A 23596-nucleotide genomic window follows, 5' to 3' on the forward strand; every position below is an offset into this window, starting at 1 on the left:
AGAAACAAAGCAAAGATGATTCCGGACTAATCCCAGTGGCAAGCAGAGCTTCTCAAAATTTCCATTAGAATATCCCCCAAAAGAGAGGACCTATACAACCCCCTCCAACATCCCATCCCTAAACTCCCATCTTTCCCCACTGCCAGCCCAGGGCTTTGTTTAAATTCTCAAGTTGTGCCTTTAAGTCATAGTATATCCTTGCTGATTTAATATAAAAATAAGGATTAAGTTACTTACCAGCAGGTAAAATTAAAGGATGTGCATGTTTATACTGTGACTTTTTCCCCCCCACATACCAAATCGGCCAATCATTAGAAAAACTTATGAAATTCTGAGGGGCAAGAAAACACTTTTCTTCTAGTGAAATCTAGCAAGAAATGACATTTTGTTGAATTGGTTAGTTATCTTTTTATAGGTGAACAGAAACAAAAGAATAATCAGTAATTGTTATTGGAATGGTTGCCATGTTGGAAAAAATCCTGTTTTTATTGGTCATTATGTCCCACTCTTCAGAATAGTGGGAAAAGTTTATGATTCTATGAACGAGAAGAATGAGACACTCAGAAATGTGCAACTCTGGCATAACACAAGAAGCAAAGAAGTATAATACAAACAAAACAAACCAGTCAAAAGAGCAGAGTTTGCTTTGTTTTGTTTTGTTACAAGCATTTTAGTACTCACAGGCTATAGCCTTAAAATGGAACAGTCTGTTACTAGGTCACTACCCATGAACAGTCACAAATTATATACACTGTTAAAAACTCCCCGTGCTAGACTCTAGAATTAGGAGACATTTTCAGCCACCGTACCTTATTAACTCACTATGATTTCTAATGTATCACATAGTCCTCTTGCATTAACTGAGATTGCCACAATGTTTTGCTAACAACTCCATTGTGGTCTCACAGATTCTTATTGCAGGAGGTGAAGATGATTTCAATAGAGTTGCTGTTCTAAACAACCAAGTTCGAAGTGTCATAGGGAGAGGCCAGCTGGGCCTCACAGGCTGGCCTCAGGATGATATTGCCTCAGTCAAGTCACATTTTCCAGGGCTCATTCCTCAGTTTTGCAAGTCCAGAAACTTAATTTTGTCAGGGTGCCCAGAGTTGATCATACTCAAGGGATGAGGTTTGTGCTAACTCAATGCACAAGAGGCCAGTGTATAAACTAGAACACTAATTTGCTCATTTATAATGAGAAGGGTAACTATCAAAAGGCCTAGAAACCTATGATATGTAGCCAACACCTTCTTTTTCCTGCAGGAAAGTCTACATGGAAAGTCTGCTCTTATCTGTTCAGTTCAGCAAGCATTTATCAAGCACCTAAAGTACAAGTCATTTTGATCCCAAGGATGTTTTGTATATATAAATAAACATTTTAATTGGACTTATGCCAGCAATGAATTGTTAAGGAGACATCATTTTCCAGAGAAAACTGCCAATTTATAACTTGATCAACTTCTAAAGTTTTCTCTTCTGATTGGCTTAGGAGAGACTAATATCTATCTACATGATGGAATTAGCCACAAAGATCATCCAATAGCCATATTTACAAAGCCATCTTCTAAATATAGCTCTTAACCTGGAGCTTCAAAGGAATCTGATAATCTACTGAACTAGTATGCAAACATTTGTGTTTAATGCACAAATGTTCTTTACTACTAGATTCTCATATCAGGGAGTGACCTAAAATCTTGGAATCTTCCAGAGCCAACCTGGGCAATGTGGGATACCAATACCACCCACTACTCAAAATCAGGGCATTTCTAGAGTGAATTCTTGAAAACTTTATAGCCAGTTTAACCTAATATGCCCCATTCCCTGATATTCTTATTACAGGTCCAACTATAACTTATCTTGGTCATCTAGGTTTGCCTATGCATTTTTTTCCTGCAAAACTTTTCTAGTTTATCTTCTGGAATTCCAACTGGGGCAGAGGGGAGAACCAGACCATTATTCCTCTATCCTCCTAAAGAACTGTTCTTCTGACCCAAAGGTTCATTTACTATACTTCCTTCCACCTGTCTTTGTACTGTCATGTAGCAACCTCCCAGTCAGCCCTACCCCACTTCATACACTGTGCACTATTTTTCTCTCTACTTCAAATATGTCTATGATCCTCCGTGATGTCAGTGTGCACATGAACTACTCTTTCAATTTCTTAGCCTCTTCATTTTGATGACCTTCACCTCCACTCCACTTCATCCCTCCTTTCCCATGGCCAGTCTTTAGGTATTATCCCTACCTGCAACTATTTCTCATTCAGATATTCCATAACCTGGACACACCACCTTCCATACTTTCATTTCCATCATTCAGTTGCTCTCTACTCATGCTCTCATATAACATCCAAACCCTTGACCCTTCCATGTTCTCCCTCTCTGCTAGCCCTCTTCTGTCTTCATTTCTCACCCTATCCATTTGAGATCCCATGGTCCTTCTCTTTGTCCTTAGCCTCACATTCCTTGTTCTATTGTCCTTCAGTCTAAAACCCCAACCCTGGATCCATTCAGGTGTCTGATTTTTCCATATCCATATTTGGGTTGCTAAGTAATGCTATATAAGTCACCATACAGACTGATGGTGCTAAAATTCACGGTCTCCAACTTCAACTGAGTATTTGGTACTTCTCGGCAAACCTGATTATTGCTCTTGTTCTCCAAAGTAGTTCAAACCTTCTCTCTGTCTTCTCAGATTTGACATCTCTTCCCCTTCCTCTCTTCCCTCATGTTTTCTGTCCCAGAGAAGAAGGAAGCATCAGATGGGGAACTCCCCTCAGCTTGCCACTACTAAGCCGACAAGTTTATATGCAGCCTTCAGTCACAGCGCAATAAATATCCCTCATCTTATTTAAGGCTAATCCCTCTGGTAGTGCTGTGTGTGCTTCCCCTTTCGACGCTGGAGGAACTGCACTCCATCCGTTTCCTCTTTCTTCTCTGGTGTCTTCAACATTTACCTCTCTACTATTTATTATTGTCAGTATTTAAACATGTCCAAGTCTCTAGCTCAAAGCAACTTTTTTTTAAAAGAAAATATCTTTTAGTCTTGAGTAATTTAATTATTTAACTTGTCAGGACCTGTATGCTTGTTTATGACAAATTTCTAGTGTTTTAAACAGACTATTTTAAGTGCTACAGATTTGCTCACCTGGAAAATTGTTATGACTTTGAAAACTAAAGTATTATACAAGTTCTTACTGTTCAGTATTGTTGTCTTCTTTAAACTTTTAAATTATGAAATATACAAAAAGCACAAAACATAAACACATGGTTCAATGAATAATTGTGAAAACAAACGCCCATTTAGCCATCATTCATATAAGGAAATACCCCAACCCTTGTGTCCTTTCTAGATGCTTTCTCACCCTCCTAGGGAACCACCATTCTGAATTTTATGGTAATAATTTCCCAGCTTTTCTTTATAAAGTTTAACTCATTCTTTGCCTACCCAGGCCCACTCTTTTCTCTTCTCCCTTCTCCACCCTCTTCTGTATACTGGGAAGTTAGCTTATATGAACTGTATCAACAGATTCCTTTGGCCTCTGGCTTCCACTTGCATTTATCAACAGGGAGATCAGAGGGAGTGGAATGAAACAGGATATTTTCCTTCCCTGCCTCCTCCCCTAGAGTCTCCCCAAGGGCTAGCCAAGTCAGTTTTATTACCAACTGTGTTCATCAGGGTAAACAAAGAAACATAATCAGCGGGGTGTGTGTGTGTGTGTGTGTGTGCGTGTGTGCATGTGCTTATATATATATAATACTGTCATACATACTGCGCTGAAATATCTGTCATATATATATATATATATATATATATGTCATACATATATATGAGAGAGAAGGAGAGAGAGATTTATTTTAAAGAATTGGTTCATGTGATTGTGGAGGTTTGGTAAATCTAAAATCTGCATGGTAGGCCAGCAGGCTGGAGATGTGGGGAAGAGTTGCAGTTCAAGTCGAAAGACTGTCTGCTGGCAGAACTCCTTCTTGCTTGGGGGAGGTCAGTCTGTTCTATTAAGGCCTTCAATTGATTGGGTGAGGCCAACCCACAGTATGGGGGGTAATCTGCTTTACTCAAAATCCACTGATTTAAATGTAAATCTAGAATGAATAAGTCACAGGAATAAAAGTCACAACATAGGGAATATATTCAATGATACTGTAATAGCGTTGTATGGTGACAGATGGTAACTACACTTGTGATGAGCATAGCATAACATATGGAAAAGCTGAATCACTATGTTGTGCACCTGAAACTAACTTGTGTGTCGATTTTGCTCAAATAAAAGAATCAAATAAATATTAATTTTGTATTTGAAAATACCTTCACAGGAATCCAGAATAAGTTTGACAAATACATGGGCACCATGGCCTAGTCAAGTTGATAAACAAAAATAACCATCCCAACAACCAAAGGCCACTATTTCTAGGAGACTTAACTCTCATGCAACTCTCACCCTCTGGGCTCCCTCTGCTTACCCTTTTGACCTTAGTTATGGCTTCTGCTGTTATCAGCACTAGGACACTGTATACCGTTCCTTATACCTTTTCTCAAACCTTGCCCATACCTTTTATTAAACAATCTTCAATTACCTAGCTTGAGAATATCAATACAACTACCCAAGTGTGCAATCCCAGAAAACAGAGTGCCTGTTTTAGAACTTGATGTAAGTAAAGTCAAGGTGTGTGTGTTCCATTGTGTCATGCTTTCTTTGTTCAGTGGTATTTACAGAAGTTTCACCCATGTAGCAACAGTTTATTCATCTTCAGTGCTGTATAGAATTGAATACATGAAAGTACCTTATTTATATATCCATTCTAGGGTTGATGTATCGATATATGTGTTGTTTCCAGTTTGGGGCTATCATAAATAATACTGCTATGAATATTCCTTACATGTACCTATGTATGCAATTTTTTCTACAGTATATGCATGGGACTGGGAGTATACATAATAAAATAGGCACATATTTAATTTCATGAGATAATGCCCATTTCCCAAAGTGGTAACCCCAATTTATATACACACATAGTATATGAGTGATTCTGTTACTCTATATTGTCAGTAAAGTAACCATCTTGTTATTTTCATACCTTTGAATTTTTGTGACTTGTGGTAGGAAGTAAGTCATTGTGATTTTAATTTGCATTTCTCTAACAAATAATAAGATTGATTTTATTGTCCATTTGGATTTCTTCTTTTATAAGTATCTGTTGAAACTTTTTGTCCATTTTTACATTGAGTAGTCTTTTTCCCTTGATCTGATGAATTATTTCTTTATGCTAGATTATAGTCGTTTGTTGGCTATCTCTGTAACAAATATGTCTGCCCATCCTGTGGCTTATCTTTTCCTTTGTTTTTCTGAAGTCCTTCAATTTCATGATGTCAAATTTCCTTTAAAGTTAGAACTTTTTCTGTCTTGTTTAAGAAATTCCTCTCTAACCTGAAGTCATAATTTTTTTCTATATTATTTTTGTAAGTTTTATATTTTGCCTGTCACATGTAGGTCTTTAATATATCTGGAAATGACTTGTATATGATGCAATTTTACTTTTCTCCATATGGATATCCAACTGTTCAAACGTCATTTATTTAAATGAGTGCTCTTTCCCCACTGCTCTGTGGTGTTACCTATTTCATAGAGTAAGTGTCCATAAATGCATGGGTCTATGCTTTTCTATTGGTTTATTTGTCTGACCTGCCAATATCATGCTGTCTTAAATATTATGGTGTTAGAAAAAAAATAATTATGGTGTTAGGATAACTAATTCTACTCAATTCTACTTCTTCAAGTGTCTCTTGCCTGTCCTTGGCTCTTTACAATCCTATGTAAATTTTAGAAACATACTGTCACAGGGTGCTAAATGAGAAAAATATGCAGCCAAGAATACTTTATCTAGCTAGGATGTCATTCAAAACAGGAGTGATAGAAAGCTTCCAGGACAAACAGAGACTTAAAGAATTTGTGATCACCAAACCAGCCCTACAAGAAATATTAAAATGGATCCTCTAAGCAAAGAGAGAGCCAAAAAGTAACATAGACCAGAAAGGAACAGAGACAATACACAGAAACAGTGACTTTACACGTAATACAGTGGAACTAAATTCATATCTTTCAATAGTCACTCTGAATGTAATTGGGCTAAATGCCCCAATCAAAAGACACAGGGTATCAGATTGGATAAAAAAAAAAAGCAAGGCCCATCAATATGCTGTCAGCAAGAGACACATTTTAGACCCAAAGACACCTCCAAATTTAACATGAGGGGGTGGAAAACCATTTATCATGCTAATGGACATCAAAAGGAAGCTGGGATGGCAGCCTTTATATCAGACAAATTTGATTTTAAAGCAAAGACTGTAATAAGAGATGAAAAAGGATACTATAACATAATTAAAGAGTCTATCCAACAAGAAGATCTAACAACCATAAATATTTATGCCCCTAACATTGGCACAGCCAAACATATAAGCCAATTAATAACAAAAATAGAAGAAACACATTGATAATAATGTAATAATAGTAGGGGACTTTAACACCCCCCCCCCCACTGTAATGGACAGATCATCTCAGCAGAAGATCAACAAGGAAATAAGGGCTTTGAATGACACACTGGACCAGATGGACTTCACAGATATATTTAGAATATTGCATCCTAAAGAACAGAATACACATTCTTCTCTGGTGCACTTGGAACATTCTCCAGAATAGATCACATACTGGGTCACAAATCAGGTCTCAACCAGTACCAAAAGAGTGGGATCATTCTCTGCATATTTTCAGACCACAATGCTTTGAAACTCAAACTCAATCCCAAGAGGAAAGTTGGGAAGAACTCAAATACATGGAGGCTAAAGAGCATCCTACTAGAGAATGAATGGGTCAACCAAGAAATTAAAGAAAAAATTTAAAAATTCATGGAAACAAATGAAAATGAAAACACAACCATTCAAAATCTTTGGGATGCAGAAAAGGCGGTCCTAAGAGGGAAGTATATAGCAATACAAGCCTTTGTCAAGAAGCAAGAAGGGTCTCAAATACACAACATAACCTTACACCTAAAGGAGCTGGGAAAGAACAGCAAAGAAAGCCTAAACCCAGGAGGAGAAGAGAAATAATAAAGATTAGAGCAGAAGTCAATGAAATAGAAACCAAAAGAACAGTAGAACAGATCAACGAAACCAGGAGCTGTTTCTCTGAAAGAATTAACAAGATTGAAAAAACCCTAGCCAAACTTATCAAAAAGAAAAGAGAAAGGAAGGAACCAAATAAATAAAATCATGAAAGAGGAGACATCACAACCAACACCGAAGAAATACAAACAATTATAAGAACATATTATGAGCAATTATTTGCCAAAAAATTAGGCAATCTGGAAGAAATGGATGCATTCCTAAAGACTTACAAGTAGAAATCCTGAACAAACCCATAATCAGTATGGAAATTGAAGCAGTAATCAAAAATCTCCCAACAAACAAGAGCCAAGGACTGGATGGTTTCCCAGGGGAATTGTATCAAACATTTAAAGAAGAAATAATACCTATTCTTCTGAAGCTGTTTCAAAAAATAGAAATGGAAGGAAAACTTCCAAACTCTTTCTATGAGGCCAACATTATCTTGATCCCCAAACCAAACAAAGACCCCACCACAAAGGAGAATTACAGACCAATATCCCTGATGAACATGATGCAAAAATTTTCACCAAAATACTAGCCAATAGGATCCAATGGTATATTAGAAAGATTATTCACCACGACCAGGTGGGATTTATTCCTGGGCTGCAAGGTTGGTTCAACATCCGCATATCAATCAATGTGATACTCTACATAAATAAAAGAAAGGACAAGAACAATATGATCCTCTCAACAGATGCTGAAAAAGCATTTGACCAAGTACACCATCCTTTCTCGATTAAAACTCTTCACAGTGTAGGGATAGAGGGAACATACCTCAATATCATAAAAGCCATCTATTAAAAGTCCAGAGCAAATATCATTCTCAATGGGGAAAAACTGGGAGCTTTTCCCCTAAGGTCAGGAGTGCAGCCGAATGTCCACTATCACCACTGCTGTTCAACATAGTACTAGAAGTCCTAGCCTCAGCAGACAACAAAAAGAAATAAAAGGCATCTGAATCAGCAAAGAAGAAGTCAAACTCTCACTCTTTGCAGATGATATAATACTTTATGTGGAAAACCCAAAAGACTCCTCCCCAAAACTGCTAGAACTCATAAAAGAATTCAGCAAAGTAGCAGGATATAAAATCAATGCACAGAAATCAGTTGCATTTCTATACACCAACGAGACAGAAGAAAGAGAAATTAAGAAGTCGATCCCATTTACAATTGCACCCAAAACCATAAGATACCTAGGAATAAACCTGACTGAAGAGGCAAAGGATCTGTACTCAGAAAACCATAGAACACTCATGAAAGGAATTGAGGAAGACACAAAGAAATGGAAAAACGTTCCATGCTCATGAATTGGTAGGACAAATATTGTTACAATGTCTATGCTACCTAGAGCAGTCTACATATTCATTGCAAATTCAGTATTAAAATGGCATCAACTTTTTCACAGAACTGGAACAAATAATCCTAAAATTTGTATGGACCAGAAAAGACCCCAAATAGCCAAAGGAATGTTGAAAAAGAAAACCAGAACTGGTGGCATCACAATTCAGACTTTAAGCTCTATTACAAAGCTGTAATCATCAAGACAGTATGGTACTGGCACAAAAATAGACACATAGGTCAAAGGAACAGAATAGAGAACCCAGAAATGGACCCTCAACTCTATGATCAATTAATCTTTGACAAAGCAGGAAAGAACATCCAATGGAAAAAAGTCTCTTCAACAAATGGTGTTGGGAAAATTGGACAGTCACATGCAGAAAAATGAAATGACCATTTTCTTACACCATACACAAAAATAGACTCAAAATGGATGTAAGACTTAAATATGAGACAGGAATCCATCAAAATTCTAGAGAAGAACACAGGCAGCAACCTCTTCGACCTCGGCCACAGCAACTTCTTGGTAGACACGTCTCCAAAGGCAAGGGAAACAAAGGCAAAAATGAACTACTGGGACTTCATCAAGATAAAAAGCTTCTGCATAGCAAAGGAAACAGTCGACAAAATCAAAAGACACCAACAGAATGGGAGAAGATATTTGCAAATGACATATCAGATAAAGGGCTAGTATCCAAAATCTATAAAGAACTTCTCAAACTCAACACCCAAAAGAACAAATAATCCAATCAAGAAATGGGCAGAAAGGGGTTTGGGGGTTCTGAAACACACCTTCACCCCCCCACACACATTTACACCCCAATGTTGCTACTTATTGTAACAACTGAAAAAAGTAAACTGAATTTTTAGAAAAATGGAACTATTCTGTATGACACTGGAATTGTAGATACAACCACTTGCATTCGGCAAATCCCATACAGTTATACTACACAAAGACTAAACCCTAAAGTAAACTACAGCCTTTAGTTAATAATAATAATAATAATAATAATAATAATAATAATAATACAGCAAAGTATCAGTATTGCTTCAATTATAACATAGGTACAGCACCAATGCAAGATGTTAATAATAAAGGGGGAGGGAGTAATATGGAAACTGTACTCTCTGTTCAATTTTCCTGTAAACCTGAAGCTGCTTTAAAAACTAAAGTCTACTATTAAAAATAAAAGGAAAAAGTTAAAAAAAAAAGAAAAGAAAAGAAATGGGCAGAAGGCATGAACAGACATTTCTCCAAAGAAGACATCCAAATGGCCAAGAGGCACATGAAAAAATGCTCCACATCACTCAGCATCAGGAAAATACAAATCAAAACCACAATGAGATATCACCTCACACCAGTCAGAATGGCTAAAATTTACAAGTCAGAAAACAACAAATGTTGGCGAGGATGTGGAGAAAGGGGAACCCTTTTATGCTGCTGGTGGGAATGCAAGCTAGTGCAGCCACTCTGGAAAACAGTATGGAGGTTCCTCAAAAAGTTGAAAATAGAGCTACCCTATGACCCAGTAATTACACTAGTAGGTATTTACCCCAAAGATACAAACGTAGTGATCCAAAGGGGCACCTGCACCCCAGTGTTTATAGCAGTGTTTGTAACATATATAACAAAAAGCTAAAATTCTCACTTCATATGGGACTCATAAATAAATATATAAACATGCCAAAGGGAAAAATATTACCAAATATATATGTTACAAATGCAATATGTACCCTCCCCTATTTACACTTAATTTTCCTTTTCCAAAAGAATAGAAAATAATATTTGAGGGGCGCCTGGGTGGCACAGCGGTTAAGCGTCTGCCTTCGGCTCAGGGCGTGATCCCGGTGTTATGGGATCGAGCCCCACATCAGGCTCCTCCGCTATGAGCCTGCTTCTTCCTCTCCCATTCCCCCTGCTTGTGTTCCCTCTCTCACTGGCTGTCTCTCTCTCTGTCAAATAAATAAATAAATTCTTAAAAAAAAAATAATAATAATATTTGAACATATGGCTTAATTTCATGGAATAAAAAAGTCACCTGATTTAATACGAATGGTACTTTATTGAAATCTTTAAAGAAATGAATGAAGTAAATGCAATATAGCAGAGCAAAGTGCTGACTGCTCCTCACTAGAGATTCTCCTCTATTTAAATCAAGTTATAGGAATGATTTGTAGATATTAGTGCAGAATATGCCAAAGAGCAGCAAATTTTTGAGTCAGGAAGATCTGGTTCTTATCCCATTTCTGCCCCTCAGCAGCTGGCGATAAGGGAAAAAATCACTTAGCCTCTAAGGATCTGTAAGCAAACGGTCTCTATGTAGTATTCCATCCCTTAGTAGATACTTCCAAAATGGATACTTATTCTTAAATATGAGAACAAAGTATATCTAGAGCCCTAAATCAGGCTCAGGTTCTCTGCCAAAAGTTTGAAGATAACACGAAAAAATATATATACGTTTTACATGTTTTATTTTTGGTTTTGCCATAATTAATTTTAAACACCTGGATTTAATACATCTTGCAGAGAAGTTATGTTTTTGTTTTGTTTTCTCTAACAACTCTGTTGACTAAAACCAAGTACTTTGTGTTGTTAAATTTTCCCTTGACAGAAGAATCTTGGCATGATGAAAGGAAACTACTAGCACAGTTGTAAATGGAACAAGGTATTGAACAATCCTTTAAGGATTTATATGTGCTCCATTAACTCTAGTTCAGTAAAAGTTACATCATGAAGTATTTTAGTCCACTGTTCTGGGGTATTTTTACTAGACTATTACTGAAGTAGAAATCTAACTTTACTAAAGCTGTGTTGCCGTCAATATGTAAAATTGTCGAGCTTTCTAATATGACTAGTGTACAAAGTGTACATCTCGTGGCCACTTTTACAGGGTGGTATTTACTCAGCCTGCAAATATTTACTTTAACACTGATCTTACTTACGTGGATCTTCTACTAACACTTTTCCCCAAGCATACAAGCTTTAACTATTTCCATAAGATTAATTATAGATCTTTTTTGGGGGGGTGAATTCCGTTTATAAAGATTAATTTTCTTGGCAACTGGCCTAATACTATTTTCTTCCTAAGTAGCAGAAGCTTCCTCCTTGTCTAGTCCAGGTCAGAGTATCACAAATTTTTATTTGATTAAGAATGAAGCTCACTGCTGATATGCTGTTTGTTGTCAGAATAGAAATGGTTCACGATGTTTTAGTTATTAAAAATAATGGGTAACAAATATTTTCACTCACAAAATACAAGTTATTTTTGTTAGAACAATTGTTAGTTTATTCTCCCATTACCTAATATATGCAAGCCCTTTTGAGGAAGCAGCCACTTGTGGAAGGTATGCTAGAATCTTTCCAGGAAACAGGGTATTATTTACTACAATTAGAGAGTTATTAATTGTGCCCCACTGGCCACTGGCCCAGTAAGATAACAGACTGACCCTGACTCAAAAAGAATTGAGGCAGAAATCTATGCTTCAGATCAAGAGACCAAGTGACCTAGGAATTAGAATTCTAAAATTGTAGAATTGCAGGGTTTTAGAAATCATAACTCACATTTTACTGATAAAGAACTTAGCGAACAGTGAATGACTGGCTAAAGTTCTCAGAAGAATCTGGCTCAATATATTCAATAGTATAAAAAATGTATAAATACTTTGTTAATTAGATATTTTAAAAATTGATATGATTTTTGTTGTATTTGCTGTTTGAACATTAGAGAGTATCAAAAAACTACAAAAAATACTTTAACAAAATCCTGTGGTGTAGTTTCTTCATATCACATAATTAATTGGAGTGAGGAAAAAGAAAAAAAATTTAACAATTAAGTATGAAAGATTCTATGAATCCATTCATGTGATAACATGGCATAAAATTGGGAACACATATATACATAAATGAGTGCGTGTAAAACTGGAGAAATCTGAATAAAGTCAGTGGATTATATCAATGCCAATTTCCTTGTTTTCACGTTGTACTCTAGCTATGTAAAATGCAGTCATTGGGGGACCCTGGGGGAAGGGTAAATGAGACTTCTGTACTATTTTTGCAACTTCCTGTGAATCTATAATTACTCCAAAATAAAAAGTTTTAAAAATATGAACTCCAACTGTACAAATGCTTTTTTATAATTAAATATTTAGAAATGATACATGACTGGCATTTAACATAAAAATAATTATGATCCTGGTTTGGTTCTCACCTGTTTGTCTATTTCTTAACTGATTGAGCCACCCAGGTGCCGCAAGTTTTTCCATTTCTTAACTGGAAATATCGTGTCTCCTTAACTGGGAATATTCCTAGAAATTGTGTCTTCTTGATACTCTCCATTAGAAAACTGATTAATATTCATGATTTCTGGGACCAGCTGTATGTTGGAGGCCCCCAAATCTTTCTACCAGCCCAGATGTCCCATTTAAACTCCAACTCTACTAAACTATTCTCATGTAAGAGCCTTACATGATGTTGTCCAACACCAACTTGGCACTGAATGAATAAATAAATAACTTTCCAACTATCTATAGGATGTTTGCCTTTGGAAGTTCCATCATCGCCTAAATTTGACATGTAGCAAAACAAAACTAGTATTTTCTTCCCACCACTCTTACCAATGCCACCTGCTCATTCTGCTAATGTCTATATCTCTCCCTTTTCTACTATTCTCCCATCCAACCAAGATTTAACAATTTAAATTGGTGTTGACTCTTCCTTTTCCCTTATTTACCTTATTATATCTAAGCAGTTACCTCTTCTGTTCATTTGCTCCTCAAATATTCCTTACATTTGTCCCTTGACCTCTATTTCATCTCTATAGCTACCATTTAGCCTCATTTTATTACTCAACGATTCTAAGTTTTCTGCCTCCTCCTAGTCTTGATTTACCTTCAGTCTATCTTCCATGCTAATGGCTGGTAAATTTTTCTAAACTACTATTTTTGTCAGGTCATTATACCAACTAAGATCATAGTAATCCTAATCATTGCTACTGTTTATTGAATGCTCACTGTTAACTCTTTACAACAATGCTGTGAAGTAGGCATTATGTATCCCCATTTTATAGATGAGGAAACTGAGAGTCCAGGAGATCAACAATGAGTCTGTCACATTTTTTAAGCAGCAGAACTGGGACATGAACAGGTTAGCCTGGCTCCAATCACTCTGAAAACACCATTCTCCTAAATATGTATACATCTTGCCCATTCATCGAAACACGCCCAGCCGAACCTTGGCCTGGCAAAAATAAATGCTCAGTGAATAGCTACTGCAACCACTTTATTAAAGGACTAGAACTCTGTAGGGTGTAAGCTGAAAGGAAGGATCTCTTTTTGTCCCACTGTCCTCCAAACGTGCACTATCACTCTGCTCCAACTCTCAGTGCTCCACCTTCACTACCTTGAAATCTCAGGTCGATTTTGTAGTTTTGTGCTTGCTCTCATGTAGTAAATGAAGTTTTAGTACTTAAAGTCCAGTCCAGTGTCATAATCCAAACTCTAATCTCATTCCATTTAAAACTTTCCTTTCCTGATTGAGTTTTGCTGCAGGGGTGGGGGGGGCAGCTGGGGAGAGCTCTTACTTAACTACGTGGTTGTGACTAGCATTGGTGCCCTCAGGAGCAACAAACAAAGGTGACTGTATCATACAGAACCCTACTGGGAACCTCCTACTGCATTTCTAGCTAGATTACCGTCCTGAGAAACCCCTGGGCAGTCTAGCAGCCTTCCCCCCTCACCCTGCCCCTTCAGGTGGGATCTATCTTGTGAAGATGTCCATCTAGGTCCCTCCACAGGTGCCCAGATCTAGTCCACAGTTTGCTCCCAAATAACATTCCCTCTCTCTCCTCTTGAATGTCATATGCTCATTTCATTCCAGCCCCACTGGATCTGCGTATTTGCCTCTCCCACCTTTCCTGTTCTCTGCCAGCTGAAAGGTAATTCCCAGCTAATCTCAACACACACCTTTCCCTATGAAGCTTTTCCTTTTTTTTTTTTTATTTTAAATATTTTATTTATTTATTTGACAGAGATAGAGACAGCCAGTGAGAGAGGGAACACAAGCAGGGGGAGTGGGAGAGGAAGAAGCAGGCTCATAGCGGAGGAGCCTGATGTGGGGCTCGATCCCAGAACGCTGGGATCACGCCCTGAGCCGAAGGCAGACGCTTAACCGCTGTGCCACCCAGGCGCCCCACCTATGAAGCTTTTCCTGATTTACCTCTTCTTACAATGATTTTCCCAGTCTAAAGTTCTGAGCACTACAGACTGTTCCGCTCCCCCCAAGTCAGTTTTACCTAAGAATATCCTGGATGAAGCAATGAAAATGATTGAACTTATTAAATACTGACTCTTAGGTGTGTATCATTTTAATGCTGTGTGTGAGTTAATAGGAAGTACGCATAAAGCCCTTCTGCTGCATACTGAAATACATGAATGCCTCAAGGAAAAAGCAGTAGTATACTTGTCCTGACCTGTGACCTGAATTAGTGGCTTTTTTCATTGAATATCATTTTCACTTGAAAGAACAACTGACAAAGAAACAATGGTTATACAGAGTTGAGTGTTAGGCAAGATATTTTCTCAAAAATAAAAGAAGTTAGGCTGTCATTTCAGGAAAACAAGTGACAGTGTTTATTGCCAATGATAAATTTAAAACAAAAACTAAAATTTGGGAAAACCTGAATCTGGCACCATGAATTTGACAACTTGTGGTGGCTGGGTAGACATGCCCCACATTCTTTGATCGAGTTCTTCTCAAGAGGTGGGGCTTAGTTTCCCACCCCTTGATTGTGGGCTGGATCATTTCCACTGAACAGAATATGGCTGAAGTGATGAGTTATTATATTGAGATTATAAAATGACTATGCTTCTGTCTTAGGTTAGTATTTTTATATTCATACTCCCTCTCCCTCCCCACTTTCTCTCTCATCACTCATCTGGGACAAGCTGCTAGGATGTGAGGTAGCCCTGGTAGAGGAAAGCCAACTGCTACAGCTTGAGAACACTCAAGCAGCCTATGGAAAGGTCCACTTGGCAAGGAACTGAGGCTTGCAAGCAACCATATGAGTAAACTTGGAAGTGGATCTTCTGAAGCCTGCCAAATGGTACATGAGTGAATTTGGAAGTAGACTGTCTCTCAATTGCGCCTTAAAATGACTGCAGCCCAGCCAACAGCTTGACTACAACCTTTTGAAAAACCCTGACCCAGGGGCGCCTGGGTGGCACAGCGGTTAGGCGTCTGCCTTCGGCTCAGGGCGTGATCCCGGCATTATGGGATCGAGCCCCACATCAGGCTCCTCTGCTATGAGCCTGCTTCTTCCTCTCCCATTCCCCCTGCTTGTGTTCCCTCTCTAGCTGGCTGTCTCTATCTCTGTCAAATAAATAAATAAAATCTTTAAAAAAAAAAGAAAAACCCTGACCCTGAGCCACCCAGCTAAGCCACTCTGGATTCCTGACCCACAGAAACTGTGAGAGAGTAAAAACTTGTTGTTCTAAGTTGCTAAGTTTGGGTAATTTCTATGCAATAATAGGTAATACTATACCTTCCCCAAACTTAAAGACTTTTCTGATAAGAGCAGTAGTAATATTAACAAAGGGTTTTTGGGGGGTGGAGGAGTGGGGGAGGACAGGGAGGCTGTTGTGTGATAAAACATGTCAATGGCAGATCTGCATAAATCAGAGGACCAATATTATCCAAATGATCAATGCACGATGTAACAAAATTATGCATTAGAAGATCCAGTCAAAGTACAAGACAGACAAATAAATTTTAACATAACAGAGTATATGATTTCTATGTTGCAACTAACCTTTGGGAAACTACCACTTATTGAAAGCTGGTATAGGATCAAAGAAGACTATGCACACTTACCAGGAAAGAGGATTACATAGTATATGTGCTGCAAAAGCGAGCACACCAGGAAAAAGTACTAAAATATTCCTTACTTTCACAACTATATTATCTGTCTGAGGCTGGATTTTCTTCACATATTTCAACCAAAACAATGTACTGCAACAGATTAAATTCAGAGGCAGATATGAGAAACCAGATGTTTTCAATGAAACTAAACATTAGAGAGATTTGCAAAAATGAAAACATCACTCATCTCACTACATGTTTTATTTTGAAAAATAGTTATTTTTCATAGGAAATATTATTGTCATTTTTAAAATGACTTCTATTAGTTATATATTGTGTCACCATTTATGCCAAAATTTAGCAGCTTAAGAGTATTTCTTTATTATCTCACCATGTCTGTGGGTCAGGAATCCCCATGTAGCTTCTTTGGGTTCCTCTGGCTCAGGGTGTCTCACAAAGCTGTACTCAAGGTATGAGTAGAGCTGCACTGCAGGCATCTTAAGGTTTGCCTGGGGTAAGATCAGCTTCTCAGTTCACTTACATGGTTATCAACAGGACCCAGTTCCACACTGCTGTTGGCCAGAGACATCAGTTCCTTGCCATATGGGTATCTCCACAGGAAAGTTACAACATGGCAGCTGGCTTTCCTCAGAGAGACTGAGAGAGAGAGAGGGCAATAAAGACAGAAGACACAGTCTTTCTGTAACCTAATCTTGAAAGTGGCAACCCATCATTTTGGCTGTGTTCTTTTTTTTTTTTTTAAGTCAGTAAATCCAGCCCACACTCAAGGGGAGGGAATTATACAAGGGCATGAATACCACAAGGTAGGAATCATTGGGGGGCATCCTGAAGCCTACCATATGAATTAATAAATATTTTATACATTTCTCAGTATTAATTTCTAATAAGTTATTATCAATAGATACAAATGACATAAACAAAAGCTATTCGGGGTCCTCAGTAATTTGTAAGAGTGCAAACAGATTTTGAGACCAAAAACTTAAAGAACTGCTCTTCTAGTAAGACAAATACTGGCTTTCCACATGGTAGAGATGCAGAGCATTATTCAAGAGTTGATAATTCATGTCTCATTTTTATTACCATTCATAACTATAAACTTTTTTCCCCAAAATGATAGTATTTATAATAGCATTATAAGATGCACAAATGCATAGTGAAATATGGTAGCCTCTGCCACAAGTACATAGACAGTAGGTGTAGTATCAAGACTTATGAGTACTATACGTACTGTATATTTATCATGTATCCGAGAATACTTCATTAAAAATTTTTAATAATACTTATTCACTATATTCAGTGCTTAGACTGTAAGCACTCAATAATTGGTGACTTTATTTTATTATTATTTTGTTCAGCAAGTATTTGGGAAACTCTGGACAAAATAGTGTTAGAGTTGGAGATATATAAAGTTTCTAGCAAGAATTAATAATTTAAGCCAACATTCAGATGTGATTGCCATGACACAGAATTTAATGATAGAACAAATAAAGTACAAGACTTTGGGGTGTGGAGAAAAGACAGAAAGAAGGAAGACAAGACATGGAGAATAGCCAGAAATAAAATAAAAAATTATCTTATGAAAGAAAAAGATGGCTACATTAAAAAATATGGGCTATTAATAGCATCAGATACTACAAGGCTCAAAAAGAATGAAGACTGAAAAAGGCTTAGATTTGGTGAGGAGACTTTAAAGGAAATCCCCCAGACGGCCAGAATGCAAATCTAAGTAGGAAATAAGAAAGCTGAGACAATAAAGGGAAAAGAAAACTTTGGTTGGAAACAAAAGAAGTTTGCAAGATCTAAGGAACAGGAGATCTAAATATGTGTCTCCCTACTGCTTACTACTTTCAGCATTGAAGAATTTTATGGGACAGTCTGTATTTATGCAAACCAAGAAGGGCCAATTTTGAATTATATTTGTTATATTTTTAAAACTGAAGAGCTTAATAAACTAAATTTTAGAGATTTTGATTTGACTAGGAATTTTTCTTTTTTTTTTTTTCTTGCCAATAAGTTATAGGTACATCCTTGATTTTTTCACCCTGTACTAAGTGCCTCTAATATCTGGTTTGATCCTGGAGAAATTACAGTTACAAAAATATACAATGACTATCTGTGATAATGTCGGACAGCTGCTAAGGTCAAACAAAATTTTGGAGATCTCTGTTTCAACTTCTTTACTGTACTGATTAATAAATTTGAGCGAAGGGATTGTAGTTCCTACAGGCAGCCAGATCAAGCCTGGCACTAATATCCCAGGATCTCTAGACTTGTAACCCTGGGGTACCTTTTGACATCATATTATGCTACATTACTTTTGATGATTTTTTCCAAAATTATTACTGGTGGGCTTTTTAAAAAAGTACTTTATTTATTTATTTGAAAGAGAGAGAATGCATGCTCATGAGTGGGGCTGGAGGGTAGAAGAAGAGGGAGAAGCAGACTCCCCGCTGAGCAGGGAGACCCACGCGAGGCTCGATCCCAGGACCCCGAGATCATGACCTGAGCAGGAGGCAGAGGCTTCACCAACTGAGCCACCCAGGCGCCCCTACCTACCTGTGTGATTTTAACAGAAACTTCGTATTTTGGAAGAGAGCGTTTCAGGGTGAAGAAACCTCTGAACAACAACAAGGGATAGTGGTTTGACAAAAATTAAAAGGTGTTACCGTTTAGAATTTAATTAAAAGGTGTTACCGTTTAGGATTAAATTAAAAGGTGTTACCGTTTAGGATTAAAATTTTCTGCTCCCTGGTAGTATTCTTGGGCTTCCTAAAGCCATCATCCCCTTTCTTCAAAATGATGTATGGCAGTACCTTCTCTCTTGGGCCTTCGTTTTCATCACAAATCAACCACACTTTGCACCATTTGCTCTTCTCCACAGCCAAAACTCCAAACCGCGAGGACAAGAGGATCTCCAGTTTGAGGCTGGAGTGCAGTTCTCTGGAGCGGCATTTGGGTCTCAGGTACCAGGGCCCTAAGCATGTCCAAAGTTGGGGAGTGGGTTGGAGGAGACGCCAAGACTCCCCCACTGGGCCTGCGCCGCATCCGGGAGCTCCGAGAGGTTCTGAGTACCACAATACCACCCACGCAATTCAGGCGCCTCCCTGTGCCTGGAGCCCTGCGTCTGTCCCAGGCTCCATCTGGCGACGCTCAGCCTCACGCATGACGTGTTGACGTCACACATTATGGCAAGTGCGGCCGGGTCCGCCAGGACTAGCGCAGAGGCTCATGGTTACATGTATTTGGAAGTGGGAGTCGTTGGACCTTGGGCTCCTGGGTGTTTTATTTCCGTGTGGGAGGCGGCTGGTGGAGGCGAAGGCTGCAGCCCGGAATGCCGGAAGGGCCTTCGGGGAGCTGCACTGGTAGTGGCCCAGTGCGGAGGGCAAGGAGGCAGCTTGCACCTGGCATCTGCACCTGCACCTGCATGAAATGCACGGCAGCCTCCTCCAGACAGGACGCTTCCATGAGAGCCGGTGGAGGTGAGGACAGCCCTCAGGGCCATCAGCCTCTTGTGGCCGCTGCCCCAGGCTAGCCTCTGCTGAGAGCATCTCTGTTTATTGAAAGGAAAAGGGATCTTTCATCTTTATTTTTTAAACTGGGTAAGGATGAAACTTGAATCAAGAGATTTTGAGTTTTGGCGGAATTACACTATTTCCTTGAAAGTAAATTTTATGTAGAATATAAAGGTACTGAGTTTTTAAAAACATACTGATTTTGCCCCCAAACACTAAGCAATAGCTATTCGAAGTGTTATACACCCCTGATGTCTCAGGTCCTTCTCATTTTCTCATGGGAGTTCTTCCTTGACATTTATAGTAACCCAGTTTTCTCTGTATATTGATATATTTCATTTCCAGTATAGCACTTATTAGTACATGGGATGACCTCATTTATTTGCTTGGTTAGTTATAGTATCTTCTTAATGCAAGGTCAGGGAGAACTGTGATCTGGTCTGTTTTATTTATCATCTCCAGCTTTTAACACAGTGCCTGATGTTTGTTAATTAGAGGAAATCTTTTATGACTCTTTGGCCACCCAGAGTTGGTGCCCTGCCTCTTGCTTGCAAGGAACAACATCCTATGTATATCCGTTTTATTGCATTTATATTTTATTGTAATTGTCCCTGAATATGTCTGTGTTGTACTGTGTGCTCCTTTATTTAGAACAAGGACTTTTATTATTCGTTTTTGTATCCTATGTGCCTGGCATGCAATGGGCACTCAGATTTTGATTGAAAGGGTGAAAGCTATCCATAATAGAATTTCTGATAATCTGTATCTTTTCTAAACTTCTTAGGCTATCTTAGAATATTTCTCCTCTTGATGGTATTTTTGCCCTGATATTGAAAGCCACTCACTCTAACTAAAAAAGGTAATAGATGTGGTGAAAAGAATTCAAATTTTGGAAAAGAATCTAGATAAGAGTGCTTGTTCTGCCATTTGCTGGTTTGGAGATACTTTCTAAATTTTTCAGAGCCTGGCTTATCATTTGTAGATAGAGATAGTAATATTTATATATGGTCTATATAACCATTCTGTTTCTTTGTATAGAATTTAAAAAATCTGACTTTAATACAGCTCCTTAAGAGAAAAAAATGAAGAGTTCTCCACTTTTCCATCCTTTGCCTACATAACACATATTAGACATATTTAGTTTTGAGTTTTATTGAAAATTATTCATGTAAAAAATGAGTAAAAACCACAAATTAGGCAGGTACGATTTCAATCCTTGGTCATAAAGACTTTATTTTAAATAAAGGGTGTTATTATTTATATAAATGTTATATATCATCTTTATAATTTAGGACTGTAGGCAATTAATTAGTCTTTTAACATGTAAGAATTATTTGTGTATAAGATAGCTTAGGAATACCTAAGAGGATTGGTTGGTACTGGCTGAAAATAAATGTAGTCTCATGGCAAGTTTAGATAAATTCACACTTAGTGAATTAAGTCTTGTCTGGGCTCCACTTCAAAGAGGTGTCATCAACTTGCTGTTAAAGTGTTGGGTCAAAATAAAGAGTGGGTTGCATCATTTACTATATTCATTTTTGGCACTGTTGAATGAATATTATTTTTTATAATTATGTAAAATTCCATGGAATAACTAATTATCTTTTTCATTATGCTTGAACATTATTGATTTGACCAGAGAGATCTTACATAAGTATCTGTACACTATGACTCTAAGTGAAGCGACCAAAATACACAATCTATATTGGTTCCTGCAAAGGTTACTGCAGAAGTAGATAAATCTAAGACTTCTAACCAAAGGCTGTTAAAAGTAGGGATTGTGAATACTTAAATGTATTTAATATGTGTTTCTTTTCTTGACATGCTTCAATCAAGATTGCCTGTTTCCAAGGTGGAAGGATCTATCAGAAGATATGCAGCTGCTCAGAAGCCCTTACTGGACAGTGATGACTACCAATTTGATGAGTGATATGTAAGAAAAGAATGATTTAAGTTTAAAACATAGATTTATAACAAAATTTCCAAAGGCTAAAATAAGATCTACTTTTCAATCAGGGGAATATGTTATATATAATTCTTTCAATTGTTATAGAGAATGTAGTTGTGAAACATTCATCTTAAATCTGAGCAAATTACTAGTGAAAGAGATGGCTTTTCTTAGTTCATAGAGAACAGCAATAAGTAGTTTGATTCTGTACCACTGTATGCAAGCTCCAACAGAGTCAGGCTTTTTGTCTGTTTTGTTCATGCAATGGTGAACAGTGGTAGCACGTAGTATATGCTCAGTAAATAGTGAATGAGTGAAAAAACTACGCTTACTGTTATTACTGGAATAGCTATTGATGATAATTTTTCACAAAAGTTCTTACAGCAATTTGCTCTTCAGGTTATTTCATTGTATTGTGTTTATGAAATATTGAAGAATCACATATATTTATAAATTGTGAGATATAAATAATTATAGTACATTGATATTTGTACACATCATTAAGTTTTAGAAAAAGTACGTTACCGTTACCCTTGAAATGGCCATGTGTTCTTGGTCCAATCCTGTCTTCGTCCCACCCTACTCTGAATTTTATGCTGTTCCCTTTCTTTTTCTTTGTAGTTTTACCACACATATGTGTACTCCTAATATATTGCTGAGTTTTGACTATTTTTGAACTTTATGTAAATGAAATCTTGCTGTGTTTTTTCCTGTATCTTTTCCTCATTCAAAATTATTACATTCCTAAGATTTATTCATGATGTTGCATGTAGCTATAATTTATTCATTTCTACTACTGTACAGTAACTACTAAATTATATAATTTATTTATTAATTCCGTAGTTAATAGATGCTGGAGTTGTGTCCATTTTCTTCGTTCTACAATTAGTGTAGTGAACATTCTAGTGCCTGTTTCCTAGTGCTAGTGGGGATATTGCCAGAATTGGAAGCGGTGGTCACAGCTATGCAGCTGTGCAGGTCTTCAGTTGTACTTAATAATACTGTTTTTCAAAGTAGGCATGCCAATTCACGTTCTTGTTACCACTATATGAGAATTTCTGAGCTCCACATCCTTGCCAGCACTTGATAAAATAAGAAAGAAATAAGAAATGCAAGGAAAACTTGACAAGAATACAATTTATGGAAGATTTTAACATTTGTTTTTTAGTAACACAGCTAACAGGCAAAAATTAATAGGCTGTATAAGAACTGAATAATATAATCAGTAAACTCAGTTTTTTGTAATGTAAATGTATTTTTACATTTTTTGATTAAAGAATATATGTTTCCTTTGTATGATTTAGGACATTTATAAAAAATTGTTCATGTAGTTCGTCCCAAAAGAAACCTTAAAATCAGGAAAGTAGAGATTTTATAGACCATATTCTTTGATCTAAAAGCCAATCGGGTAGAATCAAATAATAATAGAATATCAAATCTTAATTACTGGGGGGTGCCTGAGTGGTTCAGTTGGTTAAGCGTCCGATTCTTGATCTCAGCTTGGACCTTGATCTCAGGGTCATGAGTTCAAGCTCTGCTTTGGGCTCCACGCTCGGCATGGAGCCTACTTAAAAAAGAAAAAAAAAACACTTAATTACTTGGAAATTATAAAACATAATTAAAATTGTTCTTGGAGCAAGGAGGAAATCAAAGGAAGCGTTGAAATCTCTTCTTTCAAAAATGTATGGGTTAAAGTAAAAGATCTATTCAGAGTACTTTCATTATTGAAGAAGAAAGACTAAAAATAC

General features: G+C 37.3%; 1 protein-coding gene across 4 annotated transcripts in view; it reads left to right on the plus strand.

Annotated features, from left to right (window-relative positions):
- The window catches only part of SPATA9 (spermatogenesis associated 9), a 64071-nt gene that overhangs the window by 9886 nt on the left and 30589 nt on the right, over window positions 1-23596 (plus strand). For 2 of the 4 annotated variants that reach the window (XM_040622073.1, XM_040622075.1), the window contains exons 2-3: window positions 19270-19351; window positions 21737-21833. The gene's annotated coding sequence lies outside the window, so the exon portion shown is untranslated. The remainder of the gene's footprint in view (window positions 1-19269; window positions 19352-21736; window positions 21834-23596) is intronic. The other 2 variants (XM_040622074.1, XM_040622076.1) reach the window with 1 other exon arrangement.

This window comes from Ursus maritimus, unplaced genomic scaffold (assembly GCF_017311325.1).
Source record: "Ursus maritimus isolate PB19 unplaced genomic scaffold, ASM1731132v1 scaffold_5, whole genome shotgun sequence".
In the NCBI taxonomy this organism is placed as follows: Eukaryota; Metazoa; Chordata; class Mammalia; order Carnivora; family Ursidae; genus Ursus; species Ursus maritimus.